The 21,589-nt window shown below is 49.7% G+C and overlaps 1 long non-coding RNA gene across 4 annotated transcripts in view; it reads right to left on the bottom strand.

Moving 5' to 3' along the window:
- The window catches only part of LOC310904677, a 34,182-nt gene extending 17,558 nt beyond the window's left edge, over positions 1 to 16,624 (bottom strand). Inside the window, exons 1-2 of one of the 4 annotated variants that reach the window (XR_014588525.1) lie at positions 16,164 to 16,624; positions 14,326 to 14,509 (exon numbers count right to left, since the gene is read on the bottom strand). This is a non-coding gene — a long non-coding RNA (uncharacterized lncRNA). Of the gene's footprint in view, positions 1 to 14,325; positions 16,092 to 16,163 lie in introns of those variants that run through there. The other 3 variants (XR_014588524.1, XR_014588526.1, XR_014588527.1) reach the window with 3 other exon arrangements.
- Positions 16,625 to 21,589: the final 4,965 nt, after the last annotated feature.

Genomic DNA, 21,589 nt, shown 5'->3' on the forward strand with positions numbered 1-21,589 from the left:
CGCCACTTCCAAACTGCAATCCTCAGCCCCAGAACAAAGGTCCGAGCCCCCACGTTTTGCAGTTGTCAGGACAATCTTGTCCAGCTCTGGGGTGAAAGGACTACAAAATCTCTGCCTCCTCTCCCTCAGCCCCAGCAAAAACCCGCAGGAGGGGGCACCGACCCGGAGCCCCCCGCCCTACCCGTAAGACAGCTGTTTAATATTTCATTTTTTTTCCCTCTTCCCAAGGAAGACTTTGAGAGCTGAGCCCTTGCCCTGCGTCCTTGCCCAGAAAAACAACGATTCCCTCCTGGGCTGTTCGTTTGGGGCTCGTACCCCCCCCCGCCACCCCCCCGGGGGGCTCCCGGTGGCCGGGACGGGAAGCGAGGAGCGAGCACAGCCCTGCTGCTCTCCGAGGCACCTCGACCGCTTCCAGCTGCCACCAATTTTTTATACTTTTTCCCCCTCCGACTGCACTTTGTTAAGCTGGAAGCGGGAAATTCGGCACTCGAATTGTTGTACTCGTGCAAAAATACTTATTTTTTTTTTCCTCCAAATAGGAAAATAGTTCTTATAAGTAGACTTATTTCTTTTCCTTCTCACCTGCCAAATGCATTTAATTTGCCTTCATTCTAACTCTCATTTCCCCAGACTTTCTGTGTTTATTCCCTTATTTCCAATTTAGCACCCGAAATCCTGAATTGCAAGCACATCGCCATCCAGACACGAGCAAAAGATCACAAACGCCTGAACCCCCCTAATTCTGGCTTATCTTTTCTATTTTCTTTACGGAAAAAATTCCCACACCAAAAGATGTTTGTGGTTGCCCTTTAAACCAACCCATCACTGATTGTTCGATTTATTTTATTTTAAATTCTTTAGCCTTGTTTATTATCTTCAGGAAATTGCTTCCCCTACCGCGTAGGTTCATTTTTGTGCCATCGCCCAGAAATATTCCCAGCAGAGGAAAATGCACATCAAACGCATCTCAAAAGTTTTTCTTCACACCGTTAAGTTCATCGATAATTTTCTTTCTTAAAATTACCATCTTTCATTTAGAAAAGGTGGGGTCCATGCAAAGAGGGGGGTTATATGTAAATTATCTGATCACTTCAGATGGCAAGAAAAAATTGAATGTTTTGTGCATTATTGAGATGTCATTTGCCAGAGGTACCGCTGTCAAATTCGGAAGGGGGGGGAATGGGAAACTTTGCTTTTTAAAATATTGGTTTTCTTATCGTACCTTCAGCAGTGCAACCCCCTTCATTTGGGGCGTTTTGCAGAGGTTATTTTCTGCTTCTCAGTTTGGCAGGGCAGATATTTTTTATTTCGAAAGGTATTGCGAAACTCCGGCTACTCCAAACCCTTTTTCATCCCTTATAAGCGGAGAAATATATATATATATATATTCCTCCTTCTTTTTTAATAATTGCTTTTCTCTCCCAGAGAAAGAAATGCCTGCAGCCAACCTCCACGGGCACATTTTCGCAGCTTCCCTGCGCTGCCCTCACCTGAGGAAGCCCACCCGGCGCCAGGGAAGAGTTACACGGTTAAACAAACAAAAACCCAGCCGGGATGCGAGACACGGGGCAGGTATTTTTTTGTATCGCTCCAGATTTGGGCTTTACACAGCACCTAGGAGCAAACCGCAGAGGGGGGACCCCTCCCCTGCTCCGAGGTCCCCCGGGACTCGCCTCGGAGCTAATTAGGAAGGAGCACCCCGGCAAGTTCCCGTTTCCAACCCCACCTCGTTGCTTTTGGGAAGTTTCCCGCTTCTTTTCTTTTCGAAACCGCAATAATTAGACCTGAGCTGAGTTAACTTCTCTTCCTCCTGGTCAACAAATCAATAGCAATTAATTTGAAATAGCTGAGATGATAAAACATTTCCTATTGCACCTGACCTTTCCCAAAGAGTTGTAAAGCAGAATATACCGAATCTGTGTTTTAACACAGCTCCCGTTTGTTTAATCCGTCTTTTGCTGTTCCTCGGCTCCTAGGAGGAGACTTTTTATTTTCTCTTTCGGTCTGTTATTCCGACTTTTTTTAGACTTTAAACAAAATTCCTTAGAACGATTAAATGATTTAAATAAAGCACTAATGATATGAGATCTTTGTAGCAAAAATCATCTCTTTGCAATAAAGTTTAAGTTAAAAAACGCAATATATTTCATGTAAGCGCATATGATAGATTTTTTACAGTATCAGACATGAATATACATGTAGCCGGTATTATATCAGTTATGCATGGGGTTTCTGAGGACATGAATTGATCTAAAATTGAAATTGTAGAGGAGAAGAAGGTGATGGGGTGGGAGGACTGTAAAGGGAAGAGATCAGAAACGTTTAGGTGTGGAATATTAATTATAAAACACAGAACTCTTCACTTTTCTTTGCTTGATAAAAGAGCCTCGTCTTCCCCCTCTCCCCCTCTTGCTCCCTCTCCCTCTCTTTTATTGGAAAGAGGATCCTAAATTCCTTTTGACTGATAGGAAGTTACAAGACAAGATGCTATTTTCTCTTTCTTTTCTGACAACTCTGTCATCCCAGGGATCATAGTCATGTCAGAGTGTCTGTCTGGGAGAAAAAAAAAAAAAATCACTGAAGCCTGTGGCCATCTTTGCATCAAAATTTTCCAGACCTCTATTTTTGATTGTGATCCCGCTGATCTGAGTTTGAAATGCGAACGCAGCAAAGCCCCTAAGCCTTCAATCGTGTGAAATTTTCAAAAGATCTCTAGAAGCAATCTCAGGCTGTCTGACCCCTGACAGGCGGAGATCTCTTTATACCTCTCTCTGCCAGCACTTCATTTGTTGGAATATCTTTCAGATTTGCACCTCCAGATGACAACCTGAGTGTTTATTATGTGTATGAATCTGAAATCTTCACTGCAGTACAAAGGAGACGTCTTAAACATCATATTTAATTTCAGATCACAATTACCTGCTCCTCTTTTGCTTCTAATTATCTATTCTTCCTTCCTTTCTGTGGCATGTTGATATTTTGTTGATTCTCCCTTTTAATCAGCCTTTCTTTCTTTTTTTTTTTTTTTTAATCGTATTAGTTTATTCCACGGGGGAATTAAACATGTCACGGTGGACACACATCATGCCTATGTGGAGAGAGAAAATTCGAGCGAGGAGCGTGTGCTCCCTATGGCTGTCTGGATACATGTATGTGCTCTGGAGAAATAATAACTATTCCTGCCATTATAATCCAGGTTGTTAGTATGCTTCATCTCCCATTAATCTTTATACATCAATTTAAATTGGCAGCAGTGTTTATGTTTTGTCCCGTGACGTAGCAGCAATGTCACTTGGTAGCAACCAAAGCAGCCGAAGCCCTTTAGCGTCCTCCCTTCAAGAAAGCAAAAGGGGGGAAAAAGGAGGGGGGAGATAAAAAAAAATGCACCACTTCTAACTTTTTTCTCTTTTCTTTAAGGGTTCTTACATATCTCCTTCGTGCCTTCCCGTTCACCTGTTTAGAAGAAACCCCTTTTCCCCAGACTCTTTGGAGAGCTGGCTACGCCTGTCGTGGTTGTTTTAGTTTAATTTGTTGGCGTTGAGATCTCAGGTGAAATAGCCTCTGGTTAATGGCATGGGAGGTGTCCTTCCCAGTGTCCGGCTCATTGGCACAGCCTTGCCGGGGCAGCATCCCGCCTTGCTCCGCACCCTCTAACGGGGGAACGCAGCCCGCCGGGCTGCTGGGGACCCGAGGTCCACCTCCCCTTCCTGCCAAGGTGCTCGGGAGCCGAGGGTAATTTTTTTGTACAGGGATTTCCCATAACTTGCCCTTACCCCTATGCTATAGATCCGTGGTGTTGCTATGATTAACTTATTAAAATAACGCGTCATTAGTTTAAATTGCCCCGAAAACGCCTGCCTATGTGTTCAGATGTTTCTGTATTTATCCATTTTTTCCCATAAAACTTGTATTAAAACAAAATGTTACTTTTCTTTCTCTCAGGAGCTGTATATAGAGACCCTCCCTTTTTGAAATAGACCGCAGGGACTGTCATTAGATCAGATGGCAAGCCTTTATAGAAAGTGTTTTGCATAATTACATACCAAAGCCAGAATAGTCACCCTCACATTTTATGGGTCACAAACCATCAACAATTGGCACATTATTGTCCAAGAAACCCCAGTCCATTCACTGATAGAGAAAACTAGACTGCCTAATCTAGAACTGAAGAAGATTGAAATTTCTTCTAACAAGAACCCAGAGAAGATTATTTTCAAACTGACAACGTGTTTACATATAGTTATAAAGTTCAGAGGACCGGTGGGGAGAGAGAAAGGGTATAAACCACTAAACATGATTAAGAATCGCACAGTGGCCTAATATAGATGGTTCATCAAAAAGGAACAGACTGAAAGCTCCCCCCCCTCCTCCACAGCCCCTCTCCTTTTCAGATCTGTTCCCTTTTCTACCGTTGTGATTCAGTAATTAAGATATTCTTATTTGGACAGACAGCTCCTCTGGTAACTGAATAATATTAGTTCCCTTTGATGTCAAACTTTTGACAGTTATCACACTAGCATTGGGCAATTTAGCACAAATGCCCTCTTTTTTTTTTTTTTTTTAGGGGGAAAAAAAGTCTTTGAAGAAAAGTAATAAGTGTGATCGCTATCAGCAAATGATGTAAATCTCAGTGGACAGGCATCCCTGGGTATAAATTACATTTTGTTGTATATAATGAAGCGAGTTTTGTTTTTACCTCATTCGCTTATCATTGTCCAAAATTAAGGCAATAATCCCACTTCCTTCACACCAATTCACCACAGTCCCTCTCCCCCCTGATTATTTTCTTTTCTTTCACGGGAAAATTGGACGGCTCGCCCAGCCCTCCCCCCCCGCCCCGCTTCCCACCCACCCACCCGGCGCAGCGCGGAGCCACCGGCGCTGCGGTGCGGGGGAGCGGGCGGCAGCTGCGGGCGGCGCGGGGCTGCGGCTCCCTCCGGCTGCGCTGCTTCACCTGAGCCCGCCTCGCCCGGGAGCCCCTCCTTTTGCCATGCCTTCCCCCCCCCCCAAAAAAAAAAAAAATAGCAAGACGTATAGTCCTGTTGCTGTGCCGCTTGGCAGCGCCGGAGTGCCATAATAATAATAATAATAATAATAATAATAATAATAATAATAATAATAATAATAATAATAATAATAATAATAATAATAGTAAAGTGGTAGGGGAGAGGAGAAAGGTGCCTTGCTGGCTGGGAATGGGAGAGCTGGAGCCTGGGGGGAGTGGGGCAGGGGGGATTTTAAACCTTGCCATGCCCAGCTCCTGAGTTAGGGAGAGCTCTGCTGGGGGCTCTCTGCTTCTTTCCATCACCCCCTCCGGGTGATGTCGGCTGCAGCTTTAGGGGCGACCTCCCTGCCCCCCCCCCTCCCCCAGGCCCCGACTCCTACGGAGCGAGATGCTGCCACGGCAGCGGGTGGTGACGAGGTGGGGGGGGACTCGTTTATTCTGCTTTTTCATCACAACTTTGGTCGGGGGGGGGGGGGGGGGGGAAGCGAGGCAGCTCTCGCCAGTTTGCCTTATCGCGAGATCTGGGCAATTAAAATAAAATAAAATGAAATGAAATCAAGCCACGCTTCGGCTCCTGGTGGAGTTGGATTTTTGGGGGGGAGGGCAGGGCAGGGCAGGGCAACGCCCCCCTCCCTCCCCAATCTGCAATGCCCTCGCTAAGTGCATGATCCCCGCGACAGCTCGGGGGAAGCGGGGCGTCCCGTGTGCCCCCCCAGTATCCCCCAGTGCCCCCCCAGTGCTTCCCCCCTTATTCCTCTGCTCCTGTGAGCAGCACCGCCAGAGTAAGGTGCCCGCCCCGGGGGCTCAGCACCGACCCCCAGCACCTCCCCAGCCCCGATTTGGGGCGCAGAGGGGAGGGGGGGGCACAAGCCGTGTGCGCCTCCCGGTGCGTAAATCCCGCGGCCGCGCTGCCCGGCGGCCCCGGCCAGCCCTCCCTTCGCTTCCCTCCCAGCCTAATTAGCAGCCGTGGGGAGCGCCCTGATTAATTTAAATGCTTTTTGTAACACTGTAATGGCGAGGGAGAGGTCTGCGGCCGCGGACGGGTGGTGGTATTTTGGGGCTCACGTTTCGGATGCGCCCCGGGCGGGGAACGGGGGAACCGCGGAGGATGCGCCCCCAGCATCATCCCCAGGGAAGCGGGCAGGCTTTTCCGGAAACTTTGCTCCAAAAGGCTGTCCTCGTGTTGTGTAACATTTTCCGAGGATTTTCATTACACGTTCAGCCAAAGGTAACACAATCATAGTGGGGAAAGTTTCCTCCTGTGGCCTTTCCCCCGGGGCCGGGCACCTTGGAGCGGGCAGGGGCAGGGGACCTGGCGCAGGAGGGGGGCGCCTATAGGGGCTGCTGAGAGGAGAGGGGGGGAGGCAAGGGAAACTGGGCCGAGGTTACCCCCGCACACTCCTGCCGTAGAAATAAATCTTCGCCCGCCGCTGCCTCTGCATCTTCCGTGGAAAAAAAAAAAATATATATATATATAAAAAAAAAAAAAAAAAAAAAGGGGGAAATCTCCCCGCAGAGCCTGGAAAAACGCAGGGCACGGGTCGGGGTGGGGGGGGGAGCGAACACGACCTGGGCCCCCCCGGCTGGGACTCGTCGGGCAGAGCCTGGGAGGCAGCGGCAGCCTCCAGCCACCGGCTGGGGTTTTACGCTGCGGGAGGGTGGGGGGTGAGGGGGGGGGCTGATACGGGAAATGAGTGGGGAGACTGCACTTTGGGGCTTGCAACAGGTATGGAAGTGTTTTGCCTTTCTCCCAAGCTCCTCTCTAAAGAGAGGTGATTATTTTTCGAGAGAGGAAGAGCGTCATGCAGAGGGATCAATTGTTTTTAAAAAGGGGAGAAAACGTATTTGCGTCTCAATCTTTGTCAAGGATAAGGGGACTTGAGAAGAGCAGTGGAAGAGACAGGTTCAGCTTTGGAGAGAGCGTAGTCAGCCAAGGAACTTCACATGGAGTCCTTGAGCACTAAAAAGAGAAAAGTGCGGAAACTTCCCCAAAGGTCACCTTTCAAGCAGCAGACAAACTTCTCTCTCGACTTCTCGGGGGGTGAGGGCTCCGAGGATCCTAAAATCGATAGCACGTTAGAGAAGGAGCCCGGACACAACGTGTCCCCGGCCAGGGGGCGAGACCGTGCCCCGCACACCCGCTCCCACCGCCCGGCTGCGCCTCGCCCCCGACTATCCCGGGACAAAACAGGCACTGGCAACACCAGAAGTTAATAGGGCTGGGGAACGACCGAAGGCAAGCTCTTTGATTTCCTCTGTTTTCGGGGGGAAAAAAAAATAATTAAAATGAATAAAATAATAAGAAAAAAAATATCCCGGCCCTATGTTACAGACGCAGTTCCCGTCGTTTCTTTTCCTTATCACATCTCTTTTAAAACTTATTTTCCAACCTCAAAAAAAAAAAACTGTTTGGGATAGCCAGGCAGTGTCCCCGCTTCCCAAGGAGCCACGGAACCTCCTCGGGGCAGCCACGTCCCGTCCCCGGCCGCAGCGGGACGGGGCCTCCGCGCCCCCCGCAGCCGGGAGGGGGACTCGAGGAGGGCACAGGGCGAGCCTGCGGGAGCGAACCCCCCGGCACGTGTAATCACCGTCGTTAATTCATTCCTAATAATTCATTAGAAAGGAGCTTTAATTACTTCCTTTGCTATATTTTCGGGTTGCAGGCGCAGGGAAGGGAGCAGCGATGTCCAGCCCGCTCCCAGCGCTTGCAAGGAGACAGCCTCCGCCAGCACAGATTGGCTTTTTTTTTCCCGAAAAGGATCGACCGTTTCCTCCCCTGTTTTTCCTCCTGCCTATTTTTTCCCCCCCACACCGTGCCTATTTGCACGCAGGTAATAAATTAATCAGGTAAAAGAGAGGAAATGGCCCATATTTATTTTGAAACTGTTCCTGCCTGCACTGCCTGGCGGACGTGGGGTCAGTGGTCGGATCGGTCTGGCCTTAAAAAATAGTAATGCGGCGAGACTTGCGCTCAGAAGGCCTCTAGAAATGAAGAAGGAAAATAGCAGATGCCTCCCTTTCCCAGCTGGATGTTGGGGATCGTTTAAATACCTCTTTTTCCCTTCGAGGGTCCGTAATAAAAGCAGTGAAAATGACACTGGTTTCCGGGCAGCGTGGAGTATTTGCTGCTTTAGCGTTGGTTTTTGTTGGTGTGGGGGTTTTGGTTTTGTTTTTTTGTTTTGGGGGGGAGCACCGGGGACAGGCTTGGGGACAAGGCTTGGAGACAGGGCTGCAGCACCCAACGCCGGCTCGGCTCCCTGCAGCTCCTAATGCGACACTGTATTAACTCCTAGTTAAGCCAGCAAATAATATTGTTCATTCATCTTTTTCAAAGTTGATTTATAGCAATCGACAGGTTAAAGCGTCATCTGACTTCATTACTTTTAAAAGCTGTCTATTTCAGAACTGTCACTTTTCATCACTTAAACCGAATAAAACGGTTGAAGAAATGAATTGAGAGAGACTTGGAGATCGTGTTTATAATTCTTTGTCTCGACGTTAACATTCCTAATGACCTGACCTGCGTTGGGAACCTGTGTGCCTAACGCGGAGATTAAAAACAATAAGAAAAAGAAAATCAACACACGAGGCTCCAAAAGTTACAGAGAAGGTGAGAAAGTGTCAGGGGACAGAGGAAGAGGAGGACAGAGATGGAACGCACGCACTGAGGAGGCATCCTACAGGCGCTGCCCACACCAGAGGTGGAAGTTAGCACCGAGCAGTAAATAACTCTCTCCGCTTCCTCCTCGCACCCCTACCGCGGCTGTTTAAATTGTGGAAAACAAAACAAAACAGAGCAAAGCAAAACAGGAAAAGATCTCTCTCCCTTAGCTCACTGAGTGTTTTTTCATATTCTGTGAAAGGCTTTTTTTTTTTTTTTTCTTTTTTCATTTTGGAGAAGGTTGCAAGATCACGCAGGTATTGCAGGGAAAGAACAGACCCATAAGAGATCTTTTTTATTATTTTTTTTCCTGTCTTAGAGACGTTGAAACAGTAAACAAAATCCCAAATCACAGAAATGCAACCCGAAAGGAGAGCATTCGCCAAAGCGTTCAGGAACTTCAACCACATGAAAACTGGCTAGTTTGGATTTGCTTGCGATGCTGGGAATTCACCTTTGTAGGAGTTTTTCTGCCTGCGTGTTCAGGTTTTCGTAGTGTATTTTGATCCCAAACTACTGCCAACAACACGCGGTTATTAATAAATCCGCAGCCGAAGCAGTGCGCTTTCAGGGGGCAAAGCAGTGGGAGAGGAGGAATTATTTTAAACAAACTACACAGGTTGTTCCCGCGCATTTGCTTTCACTTAATGCCGTGGGCGTGATGGCTCGCCTTCTAAAATAATGCAAAAAAGGCGCAGAGGTGCCCGGCTTCGCCCCGGGAGAGAGCTGCCCGGGCCCGGCTGCGCTCCACAGCCGAAAAAAGAGGTACGGAGCCAAAGCTGCGGGTGCGGGCTGCGCGGAAAACCCGCGGCTGCGGAAAGATGGTGAGCATCCAGCTGCCTTTCGCGAGGTGCATTCCTCGCCGCCTCCAGCCGGGATTTTTAACGATGAAAAATAATAATAATAATAAAAAAAAAAATACAGAGAGGTCAATTTTGGTCCTTGGAGCCGTGCTCGGAGGAGGCGGCTCCGCGGCCGCGCAGCGCTGCGCTGCCGCTCCGCGCCTCCGCCGCCCCGGGGCTGCGGCGCGGCGCCCGCCGCCGAGCGCCACCTCGCTGCGCACGGGGGCACTGCAGCCGCGGAGAGCTCCGCGCCCCCCGCCGCACCTGCGGAGCCGCCCGCGGGAAGGGCAAAACCGGCGGCTCGGCTTGCACCGGGCCCCGGGGTGACCCACGCTGCGGCCTTCCGCGGGAGCTGTAAAAAAGGACACACGGCTTTTCTCGCCCGCCCTGCAACGCAATTTTTTTCCCCCTCTTTTCTTCCTTTCTCTTATTTTATTTTGTTCTCGTGCCTAAACTTTCGGGGGGGTTGACCTCAAAAGTGCCCTGTAACACAAACAGCTACAACAGGCTTCTAGGTTCGGTTCAAATGAGAAAAATCGAAGGATCGCTTTCTGCCGGTTATGACAGAGTCGCACTGCCGTAATTTCTGCACGAACAAAAAATATATAGGCTTTAACTACTTTGTTTCTGTTGATCAAAATGGCCCTTAGCAGGCAGAGTCATTTCTTTAGCTACAAGGAAAACGCATAACTATGACATTTCCCTGAATCCTTTTATATTTTTATATTTTTAATCTCTTTGTTTGGGGGGGGGGGGGAGTAAAAGCTGGAAAAATACACGAGCCTTAGCTGATACACTTCGAAATTCTAGTATCGATAAAAGGAATAAAAAGCAGCGAATAAACAAAGGTAAGAAAGAAGATGAAAACATGAAGTCTCGAAAACAGTTTGAGCCCTACGAGGACTCAATTGAAAATTATTTAAAAATGAAAAAAAAAAAAAGAAAAAGAAAAAAGAAAAAAGAAAAAGGAAATAAAGGAAGGGGAAAGGGAAAGGAAGAGACCCGCCAGGCTCGGAACAGGGCCAGGAGCCGCCCGGCGCCCCGCGGGTCCGTGCGCGGCCGCTCGCAGGCAGGCGGGGAGCGGGGAGCCGTGGGTCGGGGAGCGGGGAACCCCCCTGGGGCACGGGCAGCGGCACTGGCTGGGAGGAAAGGGGCGAAGGAGCAGCCAAAGCCCAGCGCTGGGTGCGGGTGGCAACGGAGGGCGAATTTCTCCTGGGTCCGCTTCGCCCTCCTGTTTGCAGAGGATGCCTGCCCACCGTCACACATGGCGGGTGTTTAGCATGAAACGTGCTATTAAGTATTGATTAAGAGCATCCACATGTTATTCCGAGAATATAAAGGGCTATTAAGAGCCATTTGACTTTACCAGAAAGTAGCGAATATTAGTTAATGAGTAATGGGGAAAGTACAAACGCTCAGCGGCCGGGCCCCCGCCCGGCGTTAGCACAATTGGACTCTTTCAAAGAAGGCAGAAGAGGAGAGAAAAAATCGCTCTATTTTTTAATTCCAGCGAGAATTTGTACCGGGAACAATATAACCCAACAGCTGCGACAGGTGGAAGAGAGATAATTGAGCAAAGGCTGCTTTTGACAATTAATATTACGAGGAGATAACGTCCCCGCTCCCGTTTTGTTGAGAGCCAGGGGTACGAAGGGGCAGTGCGGGGGGCAAGGGGAGGAAGCAGCAGAACCCTGAGCCAGAATTGTGCAAAAAAGGGAAAAACAGGAGGGGGAAAAAACATCGGGAAGAAATTCCCACTGCCCGGTGCGGGCGGCAGCTCCCACAGGCTGAGAAGTTGCCTCGTTCCCCCTGCCCGTCCTGCCCTTTTGCTTTTTGGTTCAGAAAGGAGTGTTTCTGGTAGACAACTTAATGCCCGGAGTCTTTTTTAAAAATGCTTTTATTGCTATTGCACTTCCTACCACAAGATGCAGAGCAAGTCAGCGGAGTTTGTATTACAACTATGTCATAATGTTTCACTGATGCAAAACATGTAGCCAGAGGGGGTTGCTAATGATTCCTGGATTAGAGAGAGGGAGAGCGAGAAGTGAGAAAAAGAAAACCTGGTTTCATTTTTTTAAAGCTACGTAAACCCTACCCATTAATATCCAGCTCTTGCAACATCTCAGTATCTCGCTCAGACACGCGGATCTGCCATGAGCCATTTAAACACCGCAAACGTTTTGCATATTCCACCTATTAATTATGTTTACAGCCTATTCATTTCAGTAGGCTCTTTCCTAGAGAAGAAAACTTCAAACTTTGTGGGGGGGGGGGGGGGGGGGGGAATCTCCCGGGGCTTTCCACTCGGGATGGAGACAGCTGCGAGGGTGCTGGGCTGGAGCCAAACCCGGAGGGGTCCCCGCTCCCCAGACACGCTAAGAGGGTGCCCGGGGTGCGGGGGGCAGCGGGCCGGCTCCTCCCGGGGTGTGAGCGGGGATGAAGAGGGAGCTGGGGATTTTCCTGGGATTAAGGAGCATCCCGCAGAGATGCTCCAGGGCGCTGCGGGGTTTTCCTCTCCCTCCTCCAGCGCTGGGCCCGGTGGCACCCGGGACAGAGTGGGTGGTTTGGGAGCCGGGGTGCATAGGGGGTGTCCCTATGTCCATCTGCCCGGAGACGGGAGGGATGGGGAGGTTTGGCCCCGGGCAGCCGCTCGGCCCCTTCACTCCGCGGCCTCCCCCGGCAAAGCTGAGAATAGGAAAAATTCCCCCGCACCCTTTGATAAAACGTTTGTCATCATGATTTTGTTCGGTTATTTATTTATTTCTTCTGAAATCTGGGAAGTGCGGGCGGGGGATGACGGGGCCGGGCAGTGCCCTTGAGGCCCGGGGGGCCGTCCTGCCCCCGACCGTGAGCTGGGCGGAGAGCCCGGGGCATCGGTCCCGGCACCCACGGGCTGCAGTCCCGCAGGCCTCGGCTGCGATGTATCCCCATCCCTCTTGGGGCTCCGCACCCCTCCTGGCATGGCTCGTTTTCCCCGTCCCGTCCCTATCTCCTCGGCCCGGCCTGGCATGACCCCCGAAGAGAGGCAGGATCAGGCCCAGAGTGGGCAGAGGAGGAGGTGTGTGGGTCGAGGTGATGCGGAGCATCGCGGCCGCCCAGGTGAGACCAAAGGGCCCGAGCCCCGGAGCATCCTCCAGGGAGCAAAGGGCTGGGGCCAGGGCTGAGCTCTGCCCCCATATCCCGCCCAGGGAGCTCAGGACCCGCGGGCAGCCCCCGGCCCCGCAGCCCCCTGGGGCACGGCCCTTTTATCTCCAGATCTCGTTCGGAGGAGACGAAAAATAAAAAGTTTAAAATGTGACCTAGTTCCATCTCCCCCTCCCCTCCCCCTTCCCTTTAGATATTCACGTCATCTAATAAGTTGGGGGGGGGGGGAGAAGAGAGAAGCTAAATTTACGAGGTCTGGTGGGTTCTGGAGTCTGGGTGCTGGGAAACAGGTGTTGGCAGTTCGCTAGAGTGTCAGTCAACTTTTGGAGATGAAGTCATTAGGGAGGTAGTCTCCTCGGAACAATCTGGTGGTTTCAGTCGGAGTTAATTTATACCGAAAAAAAAGAGAGAGAAAAAAAAAAGGAAGAAAAGAAATAAAGGGGAAAAAAAAAAAAAGAGCCTGTAGAAATACCGAAAGGGACAAACATAACGCGAACAGATTCACACTCCTACAGATTATGCCACTTGGAAGTCACATCCTGAGAAAAATAGCCGGCTCCTGCAGAGCCGCGCCGCGGGGCGGGGGGGCTGCGGGCGGGCTCCGGCCGGGGCAGCGGGGCCGGGGCCGCCCAGGGGGGGCTGCCCGGAGCGGGGCTGCGGGGAGGGAGCCGCGGGGAGGGTCCTGCCCGCAGCCCGGCCCTGCAAGGGGGGTTCCCAGCGCATCTCGCCCAGTCCCACCCCGCTGCCCCCCCACTCCGGGCCGAGCCCCCTCCTTGCCCCCCGCCTCCTCTCCGGCTCCAAATGCGACCCAGAGGCGAGGCGACAACCGGCCGGGAGGCGGCTGGCCGGGGGTCACCTCCGCCTGTCGCCCCCCCCTACCCCCTCCTTGCCACCGGGGCTGGAAATTGTCAGTGACCCTGAACTGTTTCTCGGCTGTGTTTGAAAAGGCAGGCGATCCGCAGGCCGAGACAAAAGGTTTCATGTGCACAAATACAATCTGCTTAGGGCCTAAGCACGGCGCTGCTCGGCTCTGATGCCGCACGTCCCGGCTCTCCGCCGCGCCGCTGCTCCGGGGAGAAACGGGGAGGGATGGAGGGGGGCGCACCGGGGGGAGCGCCCGGCAAAGGCGTGGTCTGGGAGCCGCCTGTTAGGCAGGAGGCACGGCACGGCACGGCTCGGCACGGCTCGGCGCGGCACGGCTCGGCTCGGCACGGAGCGCACGGCGTGGCACGGCGCGGCGGGGCGCGCACGGCACGGCGCGGCAGGCGCTTGGCGCGGGGGGGGGGGAACGTCCCGATGCTCAGCTCGGCTCGCCCCCCCCCCCCTTCGGAGCCGGGTGACAAATCACCTCGGCGGCACCAACCACTTGTTTCTTTTAGCAGCGCGGGGAAAGATTTCATTAATGCTCCTCCGGCCCCCTCCCCCTCCCCTCCCTCCAAATCCATTCTCTCGCTCCGAGTGCGTCTTCTAATCATAATTAAAATCGTCTCATATACATCGGCGTCTCTTGTGTGCATATTGAATTGCAGGTGACTGGGCGGAATGTTATTTCACTCGAGTCTCTCATTTTTACATTTCCACCCAAACCGGCGCTGCCTTCCCCGGCCGCAGATAAGGCGGATTGTGAATATCGATAGAGGGGAGAAAGGCGATAGTCACAATCGATCGCTTACCAGGCAGCCGTCATGCATCATGTTCAATTCCACGGCAGCCCGGTACTTCACTTAATATAATTAAGATTAAAACTCAAGTGGTGGCGGAGGGCCAGTCTATCGATGGCTCGCAAGGACAGCAGCCGGCATCCAACGCCCCAGCTCGGGCGGGCAGGGGGTCATCTTTTAATCCAGCCTCTTCCCCCTATAGCACACATATATAGGCGCCTATAGCACATATACATAGGTACCTATAGCACATACACATAGGTGCCGCTACGCCCCGAGGTGCGGGCTGCGCATATGCGCAGCGTGGGCGTAGGTGCGGCTCTGGCCCTGGGCAGAAAGCTGACTTTTTCTATTTTTTTTTCCCCTTAAGAGCAGAAAAAAAGAGGATGCTTGCCGTTATTTACAGCCTCCGAATGAAGGCAAGATGATGGTTTGGAACCACCACTGCAGCCCCACTCGCGGCGGAGGGAGGGGAGGGCTGGAGCCAAGTTTATTGTCTAGCATTTCAAGGGGTTAATTTACGCGCTGTTATCATTTCTGTGCGTCTGAGGCCACGAGCAAAACAGAAATCGAGGTGCTGGGGTTTTATTCCAGGCAACGTGACAGTGCGGGCGCAAGGCGAGGAGGCACTGTGGGAGAGTTCAGCGAGCGCTGAAAGCAGCCCCACAAGCAGGGCTGCCAGCCGGCTTTTCCTCCAGGCTTACATGGGGGGGTACCATTCGTTTCTTTCCCCTTTTCCCCCCTTTTTCGGATTTGCCTCTCTTTTTTGTTATCATTATTATTTTTAAACAAACGGACACGCTTGGCTCGTTTCATTTCCCGACACCATTTTCGGACTCGGTGCCTTAAAGTCCTTCCAGCGATAGGTCCGCTTTTACCTCCCCTGGAGCAAATGGACAATTCACCTCGGCTTAGAGGCTGCAGAGAAATCTTCTCCAAAAGCAGAAGCTCTGCTGAGCAGCCTGGTGCTGCTGATTATATAGTGCAACTTGAAATGATCTCAGCCGGTGGAATATTAATCAAATCAATCAGGGTTGACAAATGAGAAATATTTGAGGGAAGGTGGTAATTTACAACTTTGTTATTAGTTAAGAATCTCCCGCCTTGTAAGAGTAATTAATAACTCCTGGATGGGAACAATTTGGAGAAGGAAAGAAGACAGCGTCTTGAAATAAAACAGGATAAAGAGAGGGGTTGAAAAGTGAACTGCGCCTCTGTGAAAGAAAAATTGCAAATGATTTTTTAAAAGATGTCTACAGGGGCATTATACGTATAATATGTATATAATGTATACACACGTATAAATATGGCATAATCAGAGAGAGGGCGACCGAGCGAGGGAGACTAGACAGGAAATAAGTACTGAAAAATAAATCAAAACATTGATTCTTGTGGTCACATCTCCCATCCAGAGATTAGACGCGATGCTGGATTTCAAAGTACTTCAAAGAAATTATACCCAATATGCCAAAGTGCAAGTTAGAAACCAAAGGAGTGACTCGAAGCTGATTTGAGAAATGTTTTCCCCTCTCTCTCGTTCACCCCCGCACACTCTCTTCAATGCCTGATAAATGTGAAGACCCCTTTTCTCCCAAACTCCCGCTCAGATGGGAAAACTCAATTGTCTGTAATGTTTATAGTGTTAACCCTACTTATCTGCGGAACACTCCCCTCCCCACCCCTCCCTTTTCACTTTCCATAGACACACATTGATTATTAGACTGTATGGACCCCCCTCCTTTTCCACAACCCCACCCTCAACAACTGACCAAAATAATGACTTGTTGGAAAACTATAAATCATTTTCGTGTTTGAATCCCTGAAGACTCTATTTAAGTAAATAGGCTTACTGTGAAACAATGCATAGATCCAAGTCCTTCTCCGGATTGCTTCCAAATGCTGCCATCTCCAAAACTTTTATTTACAAGAGAAGAAGAGGAAGAAGAAGGGGAGGAAAAAAAAAAAAAAAAAAACTTTGGCAAACTTTATCTCTTCTTTATTATAAGCTTCAGCCTTGCCTTGGTAAACCCCAGCCTGTTCTACAAAAGGTGGCTAGAGATTGAGATTTATTGGTTTCCAAATGAAAAGATTCATTCGATATAAGAGGTTAACTCAAAGTTCCTTAAACCGTGACTAGCATTGGCAAGGAGCTTTGCCTAGTCAGCACAAAGGCAGTTCAAAGAAACCTTTAAAAATACACACAGATATACATACACACAAACACACTCTCACACTTTAGCCTCAACTGCAATTTTCTTTTCATTTTTGTTTCTTTCTGCCATTACAAAGCCCTGAGCCCCTTTGTAGGTAGCTGGAGGGTTTTTTTTTTTTTTTTTCCAAGCTGAACTTTGCCATTTTGGTGTTGACCAACCCCCTTTTCTTTTGCAACCAGTGAATGAAAAGACTCAAGAAAAAAAAAAAAAAAAAAAAAAAAGATTAAGAAGTAAACGGGGTGAGCAAAAAAAAAAAAAAATCCTTCTAATTTATAGCGAGCAGAACAACGTTTAAAAAATAATACGACCCCAAAGAAAACCCCAAATCCGTACAAAGAGGGGGTGGGGGGTCAGGCAAGGTGACACGCAGGAGAGAAAGGGAGCAGAGGAGGTGGTGGTGCCCGGAGCGGGGCTGCCAGGGGCTGGGGAGCGGGCATGGCACACGGGGGTCTGTCTGTCTGTCTGTCCGTCTGTCTGGGGGTCTGTCCGTCTGTCTGCGCGGGGGTTGCCCGCCTGGGAGCCGCACACGGAGGCAGCCGGGGCTCGGGCTCAGGGCTCCGTCCTGTGTGTGGAGCCTGAGCTATGGAAATGGTAATGAGGGAAAATTAACCCGGCCGTTTGTTACATTGCAGGGAGATCAATGCCTGACCCAGGGCTGAGGGATAGCTTACTTCGGGAGGAAAGATATGAGATAATCGCTCTGAAACACGCTGGTGGCGAGGACAAACAGGGACCGAGCTGAATATCGCGTTTCATAATAATAATAACACCGAGCACGAGAATAAGAGCAAAGGAAGCCCCGCAAGAGCCGGGCGGCAGCTGCACGGAGCGGCCGCTGCTTGCGGGCTCCGAGGCTGCGGGGGCTCCGGGAGGCCAGGGGGGGACCCCGGGGGGGTCAGGGGGATCCCCGGCTTTTCCCGGGGGCTGCGAGAGGCCGGGAACCCCCGTTCTGCGGGGGGGAAGCTGGCAGGGGGCACGGCACGGCCCGGCCGGGCTGCTGGGGCTGGGGGCGGCTGGGCTCCCCCGGCCGGACCGTGCGGAGGGAAACGTCGAAATAAAGGCTGAGAAAATGAAGGGGTTGGCCAAATTCAGCTGGAGGAGAGACAGAGTGAGCTGCTGGCTTAAAAGCAGTCAGCGGAGGCTAATGAGACCTTTGGGGTAGGGATAGTGTACTTCTTTTTTTTTTTTTTTTTTTTTTTAAAACTAAGACATCAGTAGAGCCACAAAACTGGAAACAGTGACAGTGCAAAATGAATCATGCTCCTATAAAGGGAATAGGAAGCGCAAAATACGAGCGGGGAGGGGGTGTCTATCAGGCGGGGGGATCATAATAAAAATAATTGTTTTAGAAGGCAGCGCAGGAAGGTAGCGGTTCTGCCCGGGCTTCAGCAGACAGCATGGGCAGCGGGATGTGCTCTGACCTGCCTCCTATTGTACAAGCTCGCCGTTAGCTTCAGGGAGGCAAAGATCGGGTTGTAGATGAATAAAGTCCAGCAAAGTTTGCTGGATGGCAGCCCTTCCTCTGCCTCCTTCTCTGAGCTTCAGTCGGAGCCGATGTAAAAGCAGCCTGGACGTCAAATGTCCCTCCTAAGGCTGCTCCCGCAAGCCAGTTCGCATATGTTTCTCCCAGAGGTTTTACCATTATTTTTATTTCGTGACTTATTTTTATTTTTTTAAGTTTTTTTTTTTAAGGCTCAGTGTAACCGCCAGCCGAGAGGAGGAAATTTTAGGTCAGCGTACAGTTAATTTCCAGGGGTCGTTAATTAGTAATGTTGCAGGAGTTAAGGCAGAAACTTGTTGGCTGAGATTAGATTCTGGAGGAAGGAAAAACCTGCCAGTGGACTCCATTACATCCACAACCGGGGATGACTTTCTCCGGAAAAAAAAAAAAGAAGCTTTTTCAGGCCGGCCCGTGGGCTCGAGCCACCGGCCGGGGGCCGCTGGGGGGGCTCCGGGGGCCAGGGCTGAGCCGAGCCCAGCGGCAGCAGCGTGGGCACCGAAACGCGGCTCCGTGGGGGACAGCGGGCAGGGGAGGGCTCTGGGGCAAGGGGGGGAAAATACAGGGGTGGGGGGAGATGGCACTTAACGTGACGGAACTGTCTGTGATCAAGGGAAGGGGGCGGCTGGTGAAGCCGCTTTCAAAATTGGGATTATCCCGAACCCTTGGAATTAAGGGTGGCTGAATGTGGCAGGGCGGTAGTGCGTAGGTAGCGAAGGATAAAGTTTTAAGCCTGACGTCTGTCAAATGGAAATATTCACCGTAATAGTTAAAAAGACACTGGGAAGAATCAAACGGGAAAAAAAAAAAAAAAAAAAAAAGGAGAGAGAAAACATCAAACCGCGAGGCTGGCCGAATAGCCCGAAAGGGAACAAACGGGGGAACGCGGCAAAGAGGAGAGAAAATGATTCTGTGATGCCTGCATATTCCGACAGGAATAAATGTAAAATGAGAAATCGGAGAAGCGACTCCGTGCAGCCTGTCTGGTCTATATAGCAGGGACTTAAAAAAATTACATCTGGAGCAGAGCTGTCCTTGCCTGGCCGTTTTTACACGTGGATTTTTTTTTTCCTTTTAGCAACAAGTATCCATGCATCTAAACTAATTGATGCTGGAGTTTCTTGGAATTTATCCAAAGAGCAATACAGTTTTAATTGTACGTTGCTTAAAACACCATTTCTTGAACAGTGTGAAACAAGTCATAAAAGTCATAAAGCGTATCGCAGTTTTTTCCCCCACCCATAAATACTCAGCCGACACTCACAATTCCCTCCTAATACTCCTAAGGGGGGCAAAAATAATTTCGAAGACGTGTAACTACATCATAAACTTGGGCACTGTTAATCCGTTTTAACTCATTTAGAAGGCGCTTCTGAATTTATTTTTCTAGGAAAAAAAAAAAAAAAGAATCATACACCTTCCCGACTATTTCCATTTACCCACGAACAAGCGAGATTTCGAAATCTAATTTCAAACCCAAACGCTAATGTTGCAGTCCGGCTCCGGGGGTAGAGCTGGGTTACTGTGCAAACTATTTGGGTGGAGATGAAAAGGCCTGTAAAGTTTATATACATTTCTGTTTTCCCCATCCCTTGCTTGGAAATTCAGCCAGCAGCATCCGTAGCTAATCAGCGAGAACCAACCTCAAAAAGCTAACTTTTTTTTTTTTTCCCAATTAACAACAATATATTTTCATCATTAGAGGCCATGGCTATAAATATCTATTTCTTTTTTTTTTTTTTAAAGAAAAAAAAAAAACGACTGAAGAGTCACTGTTTCCCTCCCCCCCTTTCCCCGCACACCCACACTTTTCGTGTCTAAAATTAGCACGAAAACTATGCACTGGAGAGAAAGTGAAATGTAGCTAAGGCAGGGAGGCTTCGTTAGTTCCCGCAAAGGCTGGGGTCTCAGCCTGGGCCGCAGACACAGCAATCAAAGGAAGCCAACTGCATCTTTGCAGATCATTTTGGCGCTTCACAGAGCGATTCAGGCTGGAAATCTGTAAAATCCACGCAAACCTTTCTCCTCTCGCTACTAGCCACCCTTTGACACAGTTGTATTGAAGTTGGGGCTGGAAGGTCCTTGGAGGTCTCTGAGTGTGACAGTACTTAGAATAGCGGGTAGATGGCACAATTTTCTAACATTTAGAGAGAAGAACCCACGCTGGGAGCAATAAGTCCATTTAAAAGCCCTTTATTTAAGAGGAACAAAGATAACTGACAAACAAAGTACAGAGACATCTCAATGAAATTTCTAGAGAAGAATAAAAAACTCTCCGCAAAGGAAAATACAAGTTCTCGGGTTTATTTATTGTCATTTTAAGTACAATACCGAAATTAAATTAAATTAAAATATATATGTAGCTAACAAGCCAATATTGCTCCTAGAACTGTGGATGTTTAAATCGGAGATCCAGAATAGTAAAATACGAGCAGCTATTTGAAAGGAAGAAAATTCAGAAAATAGGGTTAATGTTTCAGAATGAACACAGCTCTCACACGCCCGTTGTTTAAAGGACTCCATCAAATCAGCACATGCATTTTTTTTTTTCCAAGGCGAATCGCAGAAAGATGTGGTCAAGGGGGGGATAAGACCGGGGGAGGAGGGAGAAATGTGAGGTTAGGAGACACTTTCTAGGAAAGGGAAATAATCTGAAGGGCCCTATGTGGCCGCATTTCAGTAATTTTTTTACAGTGCTTGAATCCAACAATGAATGGTGGTTCCTTCTGAGTTCACTCCTTTTATTCGCATACACGCTAATGGGTAGGGATCAAAGCAAGGGCTAAGAAAAAGGAGAGGGAAATTTCGGCAGAGGTGGGCAGCATCTCCCCGCGGCGGTGCGCCTCCACCAGCGGCTCCCAGCGCCTGGGAGCGACACCCGGACAATTCGGGGACAGTTCCCCCCCCCGCCACCATCCATCTTGAAGCCCGAAACTCGACGACTTTTGGTACCAAATACACATATCGTCGACATTTTGGGGGTTGAAGGAAAGAAGTAAAGGGGGAGGTGAGGGGGTGTGAAGCGGAGAAATCAGGCATTGATCCGGTTTGATCGAGTCTGTGGGCTTCCACTAGCAATAGGCAGGCAAACACTCCCAAAACAGAGACAGACACACGCTCCCAGCTCCACTGATTATGTTAAAAAGGGGGGAAATAAAAGGAAGACGGAAGGTTAAAACGGGGGGGGAAAAAAAAGAAAAAGAAAAAAAAAAAAGAAAAAGCGGGAAAAAAAAAGAGAAAAGGCAATAAGCGGTACGTTCCCTGGAATCTGTGGTGCTGTAAAGAAATCAGGTTCCGTATAAATGATTGTATTTGGGTGGGTGCTTTTCCGACTTATTTGTTGAGTAAATCTCCCTCACTGCGCTGAAGGCGAATCCCTGTTGATAAATCCATCATTACCGTTTGGGTACAGGGAGACAGCAGCGCCACTAAATTTATCTTACATTTGTAGCGCTTTAATAGACATTTATTAAATGCTTTTAGAGAGAGACATGGGGCGCCTGATTACATCCTAGTTATAGACAGAACATAAAGACACACGTTAACAGCAATTTACAAGAAGGAA

Source organism: Anser anser, assembly GCF_964211835.1.
Source record: "Anser anser genome assembly, chromosome: 10".
NCBI classification, from domain to species: Eukaryota; Metazoa; Chordata; class Aves; order Anseriformes; family Anatidae; genus Anser; species Anser anser.